This window comes from Pinus tabuliformis, chromosome 3_2 (genome assembly GCF_031772625.1).
Source record: "Pinus tabuliformis cultivar Carrire ecotype Pingquan chromosome 3_2, CPIR1, whole genome shotgun sequence".
NCBI lineage: Eukaryota > Viridiplantae > Streptophyta > Pinopsida > Pinales > Pinaceae > Pinus > Pinus tabuliformis.
This window is the reverse complement of record NC_142302.1, coordinates 827,237,587-827,246,151: the sequence shown is the minus strand read 5'-3', so window position 1 is coordinate 827,246,151 and position 8,565 is coordinate 827,237,587. Positions and strand designations below refer to the sequence as shown.

The following is an 8,565-nucleotide window of genomic DNA, read 5'->3' as shown; positions in this document are numbered from 1 at the left end:
AACCTTCCCCTTCTAGTACACCCTGTGGAGATGCAAACATGTCTATGTTTTTCTAAGCTACCCACTATCTACTAAACCTGACTTTTTCTCTTTCATGTTTGTGATATTCAAGACTTGCAATTCATGTTTGTAGAAATTCTAACTACACATGACCGTGTGCTTCAAATTATTGATAATACAACATTACAGACCAAATCCAATTCAAAACCAATTCCAAATACAATCTAAGGGTCACACTGTTCCTTTCATTCGACATTACTACTTTGCTATGGATGCCTCTGCAAACAAGAAAGAAATAAAACAAGAATCCTAATTCCAATAGCCTGCCATTAACTATCAAGAAAAAGCTATGAATCCTTATGTATGCTTCAGATCTGGACGCCCATGACCAAATGCCGTCACTACTAAGAGGCGAAACTCGATCATTATGATGAGAAGTACAGTTACGAAAATCCTCTCGCTTGACTTTCAATCTTAGGGGACTTTTCTTCTTTTTGGCATCCTTGCGCCCAAAGACCACCACCTCCCCATTATTGAGAGGTATAGTAGGCGATAACCCACCCAACCACCTACAACTACGATTTCCCCTGCAAAATACCTTTAAAGCAGAGATATACAGAGTCGGCTCTGACGATGACGGGCGGAGAAAACTGTGAACAAATCTTTCAACGCGGCCCTTGGTTTTCTTTAGAGAAGACACAAGCCTCTAGACATATGGCATCAATTTCCCCTTCGCGAGCTTCAAATTTTCTAGCCTTTTTAAAAAAAAATCTCAGATATAACATATGATAAATTAATTCATGGGATTTGTGAATATCGGTTTCGCAAGGGCATTAATATAGTAGCTTTTGCCCTACATCATTTTGAAGGATGAACCTCTTTCGCAGAAAATAAATCTAATCATCACAAACTCATTTCAACAGCATGATCGATCCTAACATTAACCTAATGGAAGTTCAGTCATCCGACATTACAAAAATGAATTCATTATAACTACAAAACTATTCCAAGCAAACCCTACTGAGCTTTAGGAGCCCGACTAGGTTGTGCACTATCCCAACCAGGCACCGAGGTAGCAAGAAAACTAGGCATCGATGAAGCATCCCACCTTGCCACAGGTGGCAGTGGAGCAAGTGTTGAGTCCCATCCTTCAGAAACGATTGAACTTGCAACATCGGGCGATTTAGACACGACCAACGTAGGCACAACAGGGATTGCACTAGGTTCAGTGAACCCCCATTGTGGATCTGGAATATCAGCACCCCACTGATCTCCTGGAAGGGCGAGAGAAGGTGCTACATAGTCAGTAGTATATTCAGCACCAGGGGCCTCTTCCTCTCTGTGCTCCTTAGTTTCGTCGGCCTCTTTGTAGAAGAACAAATCAACCATGTCCCATTTATGACCAGGAAGGATGGTTCGTCGCATTTGAAGAACCATTCTTGCAAGCATCCAAAACAGGCATCCAATGCTTGGTTTTCCCTTCTTGTTGGCAGATATCCCAATATCCACATGCTTCATGGTTGAATCCGTGCCACAGAAAGTAATGGTTAGAATATTACCTAGGTCTGCTTCTCTTATGGGCTGATGGTCAGTTCTTGGACCAGCGAGGATTAAAAACCGAGGCTCGTTAAACGAAGTCTGCATCTGATTTGTAAACGTTCCAGGGGTGTGCCTGCCAGCTATTGCATGTGCTCCAGTGTATTGAGAAAACTTCAAGACGACACGCTGCCCATATGGCCTTGCAGACTGGACAATAATATCCTGTGGGTTTTCAATTGCAACAATCACCCTTGCAACGAGTTGAAGCTTTTCCCAAGTCATACATAAATTGATGATGAATATCCATCATATCGCCTCCAGGGTTGGAATTTAAAAAAAGAACACCCCATCAAATTTAACATTTTTCAGAGTTTCTAACTTGTTTTCATAATTTCAAAGCAGATTTTTGAAAGTTTTGTAATTTTTGAAACTGTATTTGAAGGGAAAATCACCCATGACGGGCAATTTTCCCGTCAAATTCCAACCCTGATCGCTTCTTGTACACATAATGCTCCATATGAAAATCACAGTTTTTGGTGCTGAAATGAGCATCAACAGAAAGCATCATCTGAATGCCTGCCTCCTTCTGAGACAAACCACCCGTCCTCTGCGCCACTTTTAGATCTTCTGCCTCCTGCACACTTTACTGTTACTGTGAAGAGTGTTTTGACATAAAAAGACCATAGAAGAAACACCTTCGGCATAATTAATGTTTTCGAACACATCGACGGGTATGTTCCCCACTCAAGTTAAACTATTAAACCATGCATATAATAGTCTAAGGGATTATGTGAGACGTGATGAGAACACAAAATATAAATAATCTAATGTCAAGGATAAAGTTTGGTCCAGTAGCAGTAGCACTCATCCGTTGTTCATTCAATATCAATATAAGCTCTACAATCTAAAAGAGGTGTTATATAAATGTTAAGGACATAAATTTTCATGTGAAATGTATAAGATATGGACGTAAATTTTAATAAAGTAATTTTGGTATAGTTTTTTAAAATATATTTTAATAATAAATTTAAAATTTTCAAATCAAATTAAGATATGTTAAAACTTAGTTACAACTTGTTTATTTGTTCATGGTTACATTTTATGTTTGTTAAAAATCAATTTATTGTATTTTTTCCCTTTATATTATAAAAGTTTGTTTATTTGTTTGTTTTAAATATGTGGATATAAATTTATATATTTTTTATTTGAAATATATAGCTTTATTTAAAAGGTAAATAACAAAATTTATTAAAAAATAGAGGTTAATATTTATGAGTGGGTTAATCTTTTCATGATTTTTTAATTTATTTTTTATCTTTTTTATTTAATTTAGATAATTTGCTCAAATTTTTATATTATAAAATTATCTTATTTTAATAATAGCTAAAATTTTATAAGTACAATATAAAATCATTAGAAATATAAATATTTTTTATAATAACATATATTAGGGACTAGTAAGATTCACCAAAATTTTTCTTTCAAAATATGTGAATAAAATAATAGAACGTAAATTTGGTATTGTGACTTGAAATATGTATATATATACATATCTAATTATCAATCATTTGTTTATCTTAACATGTGTTTACAGTGTTAAAGTTAAAACTGACCACATAACACTGAGCGTAATGGTAAATGAAAAGTTGTCTAAGGGATAAAAATGAATGGACATAATCTCTAGCATACATGAACATTAATAATCGCATACGTGAACCATGTAAAAAGGGAAAAAATGGGTTCCCTGAAGTTTTTATGGTACCGTAATTATATTGTGAAAATGGTGAATTTTTCTAAGTGAGAGACACTTTGCCCCATGCAATATTGATTGCATATATACATTCCCTCTATTTGGTAGGGAATAAGAGCTTTAAAAAAAAAAAAAAAAAATTAATGGAAACATAAGTGTATATAGTTACTTATTTCATATTTTGCTGAGTATTAAAGTACTTTTTTCACTATAAATTAGTGATAACATAAATTGAATAATGCTATTTCAAATTTTATAAAAATAATATTTTTAATTAAAATATTAAAGTATGTATTTAGTATGATTTATTTTTATATTAAATTTATTATTTATTTTATCATTTTTTATATTTTAATATAATTTGTAACTATTATAAAAATAAATACATTAATTTTTATATTTTTATAATAAATAGAATATAAATATTATAATAAAAATAAAATCATATATATATATATATATATGAAATAGATATAATCCCTTGGATTTTTAATATTATAATCTTTTGGGTTTATAATATTTATCTTAGGGTTTATATCCCTTGGGTTTATAATATTAATACCTTTGGTTTGTTACAGATATTTTCTCAATATGGAAATCAATCATAGTCAAACATGGTCAATTATCATAAACATTGGTAAAACATGATTGACTATGGTTAGTTATGGTGCACCATGGTCCAATGCCACATTGTGATAAATATTGTCTCAATATGACAATCAACCATGGTCAACCATGGCCCAATGTCTCAGTGTGATAAATATTGTCTCAATATGGAAATCAATCATGGTCAACCATGGCCAATAAAAATGGTCACATTGTGACAAATATTATCTCATGGTCCATCGTCACATTGTGACAACCACGATCAACCATGGTCAACTACGGTCCAATGTCACATTGTGACAAAGCTCGTCTCAATATGAAAAGAACATGGTCAACCATGGTTGACTATGGTCCAACATCTCTTGGTGAAAAATATTGTCTTGATATGAAAATCAATCATGGTGAACCATGGTCACTAGTGGTCCTATGGCGCATGTGACAAAGTTTATCTCAATATGAAAATCAACCAGGTAAACTATGGTCAAGAATGTTTATTTTAGGGTTTATAATATTTATCTCAGAGTTTTTATACCTTGGATTTATGTTATTCCATTGGGTTTATAATCCCTTGGGTTTTTAGTATTAATCCCTTGGGTTTATTATTCCCATGGATTCATAATATCGGTGGTGGTCAACCATGGTTTATAAAATCAACCATGGTCAACCATGGTCCAACGTCACATTATGTTAAAGATTGTATCAATATGAAAATCACCCATGGTTAACCATGGTCAAACATCGCATTATGGAAAATATTGTCTCAATATGAAAATCAATCATGATTAACCATGGTCGAATGTCGCATTGTGAGAAGGATTGTCTCAATATGAAAATCAATCATGGTCAACTATGGTCGAACATCACAGTGTGACAAAGATTGTCTCGATATGAAAATCAATCATGGTCAACCATGGTTCAATGTAACAATGTGATAGGGACTTAATATGAAAATAAACCATGGTCAAGCAAGGTCAAACATGTTTATTTTAGGGTTTATAATATTTATATTAGGATTTATATACCTTGGGTTTATAATATTAATCCTTTGGGTTTAATATTATTTTGTTGGGTTTATAGTCCCTTGGGCTTTTAGTATTAATCCATTGGGTTTATAATATCAATCCTTGTGTTTATTAATCTAAGGGTTCATATTCCTATAGTATAATATTATTAATAGGGTTTATAATATTAATATTAGGGTTCAATATAAATCCCATGAGTTTATAATCAGGGTCAACCATGGTCCAACATCACATTGTGACAAATATTGTCTCAATATGAAAATCAACAATGTTCAACCATTGTCAACTAACGTCAACCATAATCAATCGTCATCAAAATTGGTAAAACATGATCGACCATGGTCAATTATGGTCAACCATAGTCCAATGCCACATTGTGACAATGATCATCTCAATATGAAAATCAACCATGGTACAACGTCACATTATGAGGAAGATTGTCTCAATATGAAAATATATCATGGTCGACATTGTAAATCATGGTCAACCATGGACAATAACCATGGTCACATTATGAAAAATATTGTCTCATGGTCCAACATCACATTGTGACAACCATGGTCCAATGTCGTATTGTGCTAAATATTTTCTCAATATGAAAATCAACTATGGTCAACCATGGTGTCTCATTGTGACAAAGGTTTTCTTGAAATAAAAATCAAACATGTTCAACCATGATCAAACATACTTTAATCATTGTGACAAAGATTGTCTCAATATGAAAATCAACAATGGTAAACCATGGTCAAGCATGTTTAATTTGGGGTTTATAATATTTATTTTAGAGTTTATATACCTTGGGTTTATATTATTTCCTTGTGTTTAATATTACTATTCCCTTGGGATTTTAGTTTTAATCCCTTGTGTTTATAATACCAATCATGTTCAACCATGGTTGATAATGTCAATCATAGTTAACCATGGTCCAATGTCCCATTGTGACAAAGATTGTCTCAATATGAAAATCAAACATGGTCCAACATCGCATTGTGATAAATATTGTATCGATATGAAAACCAATTATGGTCAACCATGGTCCATCACATTGTGACAATGATTGTCTCAATACGAAAATCAGCCATCATTAACCATGGTCAATCATGTTTATTTTAGGGTTTATAATATTTATCTTAGGGTATATATACCTTGGGTTTATAATATTAATCGCTTGGGTTTAATATTATTCCCTTGGGGTTTTAGTATTAATCCCTAGAGTTTATTACTCTAAGGGTTCATATTCCTAGGACATAATATTACTCATGGGGTTTATAATATTAATCCTAATGTTTAATATAAATCCCTTTGGTTTATAATCATGGTCAACAATGGCACAACGTCAGATTGTGACAAATATCGTCTCAATATGGAAATTAATCATGGTCAACCATGTTCCATCATGGTAAGCCATGGTGAAGCATGGTCAAATGTCACATTGTCACAAATATTGTCTCAATATAAAAATCAAACATGTTCAATCTTGGTCAATCATGGTCAACCATGGACCAACATCACATTGTGACAAAGATTGTCTCAATCTCAAAATCAACTATGGTCGAACAATGTCAACTATGGTCAATGATAGTCAATCATTGTCAATCATGATCCAACGTTGTATTATCACAAAGATTGTCTCCATATAAAAATCAATCATGGTGTTATAGCTCTGATACCACTTGTTATGCTCTTAACCTGCAAAATGATACCCAAATACAGAATATGCGAAGAAAAGATACCCAGAACACAAAATAACAATAATTTTATTATTCAGAGAGTAATGTTCACTTTCCTCTTCGAGGGGGCAACCTCCAATAGAGCAGAGCTCGATTACAAAATAAGACACGATGCTCCTTGCAGGGAGTCTCTATCCTTTATATATGACTCATACATGCAATACCACAGACTAATACCATGGGTTTTATTAATACCATCTATCTAATACTACGGCCCATTTGCAACTAACTATGGTTCTGTCATTAATTGCGGATTAACCACTTACAATTATTAATATGGGCTTTATTGACTCTTGACTATGACGTGATCCCATTACATAAATAAGGGGGTTAGGGTGGGACCCTAACATGCCCTCCCCCTTAAGAATAGCCTTGTCCTCAAGGCTGAAGCTGTGGAAACTGCTAAAGAATAGTGGCTAGTTCCCAAGTTGCATCTTCCGGAGAGGTGTCTTTCCATTTGACGAGGACTTTCTTAATCATGCGGCTGAGCAGTTGCTTGTCTCGTGTGTCTAGGACCTGTTCAGGTTGAAGCCAGATGAACCCTTCTTCGTCCAATTCAGGTAGACTGGTTTGAATGCTGCAGTTGTTCCCAATCACTTTCTTGAGGCATGAGACATGGAAAACTGGATGGATTTTTGCAGTAGGTGGCAAGGCCAACTTGTAAGCCACTTCTCCAATGCGCTGAAGTACTTGATATGGTCGGTAGAATTTGGGAGATAGTTTCTGACACCCCTTGTCTTTGAGTGATGTTTGCTTATATGGTTGTAGCCGTAAAAAGACCTGATCCCCTTCTTGAAATTGGTGCTTAGAGCGATGCTGGTCTACTTGTTGCTTCAAGTGGTTCTGAGCTTGATGAAGATTCTCTCGAATATGGGCGAGCATGGTTGCGCGGTGTTGTAGGAGTTGATCCACTGCTTGTACTTTTGAGCACCCCTTGAGATACGAAGTAGGTGAAGGCAAGAGTTGACTATATACTGCTTCATAGGGAGTCATTTTGGTGGTGGCATGATAGTTGGTGTTATACCACCATTCAGCCAGAGGTAACCATTGTACCCAAAGGTGTTGCTTTTCTGAAGTGAAACAAGTAGGTTTCTAGACATTTGTTGACGGCTTCGGTTTGACCATATGTTTGCGGATGATAGGAAGTACTGAGTTTTAGTTGAGTGCCTTGTATCTTGAAGAGTTCCTGCCAAAAATTACTGGTGAAGATCGGGGCGGTCGGACACAATAGAAGTGGGCATGCCATGCAATTTGAAGATCTGATCCATGAAAGATTGAGCGACCAAAGTTGGTGTAAACGGGTGGGGTAGGGCGCAGAAATCAGCATACTTCGACAATTGGTTGACAACCACCATGATGACTGAATTGTTCCCTGACTTTGGAAGACCTGTAATGAAATCCATAGAAACCTCTGTCCAAATTGATGCGGGAATGGGCAATGGTTGTAATATGCCTGGTGTGTTGACGGTTTCCCCTTTGTGGCGTTGACAGACATCGCATTCTGCTGCGAAAGTAAGGATGCCATTTTTCATGCCTGTCCAAAAAAATGATCTTCTGGTGCGAGCATACGTCTTCTGAAAGCCCGAATTTCCTGCAATGAGAGGTGAGTGCAATTATGCCAAAATGCGACTTTTGAGGGTGGATGTTGGTGATATTACGACTCGGTCCTTGCAGCGAAGAATATCATCCTGCCATGAGTAGCCCTTGGTGGAATTTGGATCTACCTGCAATTGAGAAATGAGTTGGGAGAACCCGGGGTGTGAAAACCGTTCCCTGCGAGCCTCTTCAATCCATTCTGGAATAGGGAGGGAAATTGCTAGTAGAGTACTTTCCTCCTCAAATTGGCGAGATAATGCATCTGCTACACTATTGTTTTTCCCTTTCTTGTAAATGATCTCATAATCATATACTAGCATTT

General features: G+C 35.4%; 1 pseudogene; it reads right to left on the bottom strand.

Annotated features, from left to right (window-relative positions):
- Nucleotides 1-1,017: 1,017 nt before the first annotated feature.
- On the bottom strand, nucleotides 1,018-2,243 carry LOC149183221 (small ribosomal subunit protein uS2y pseudogene; annotated as a pseudogene).
- Nucleotides 2,244-8,565: the final 6,322 nt, after the last annotated feature.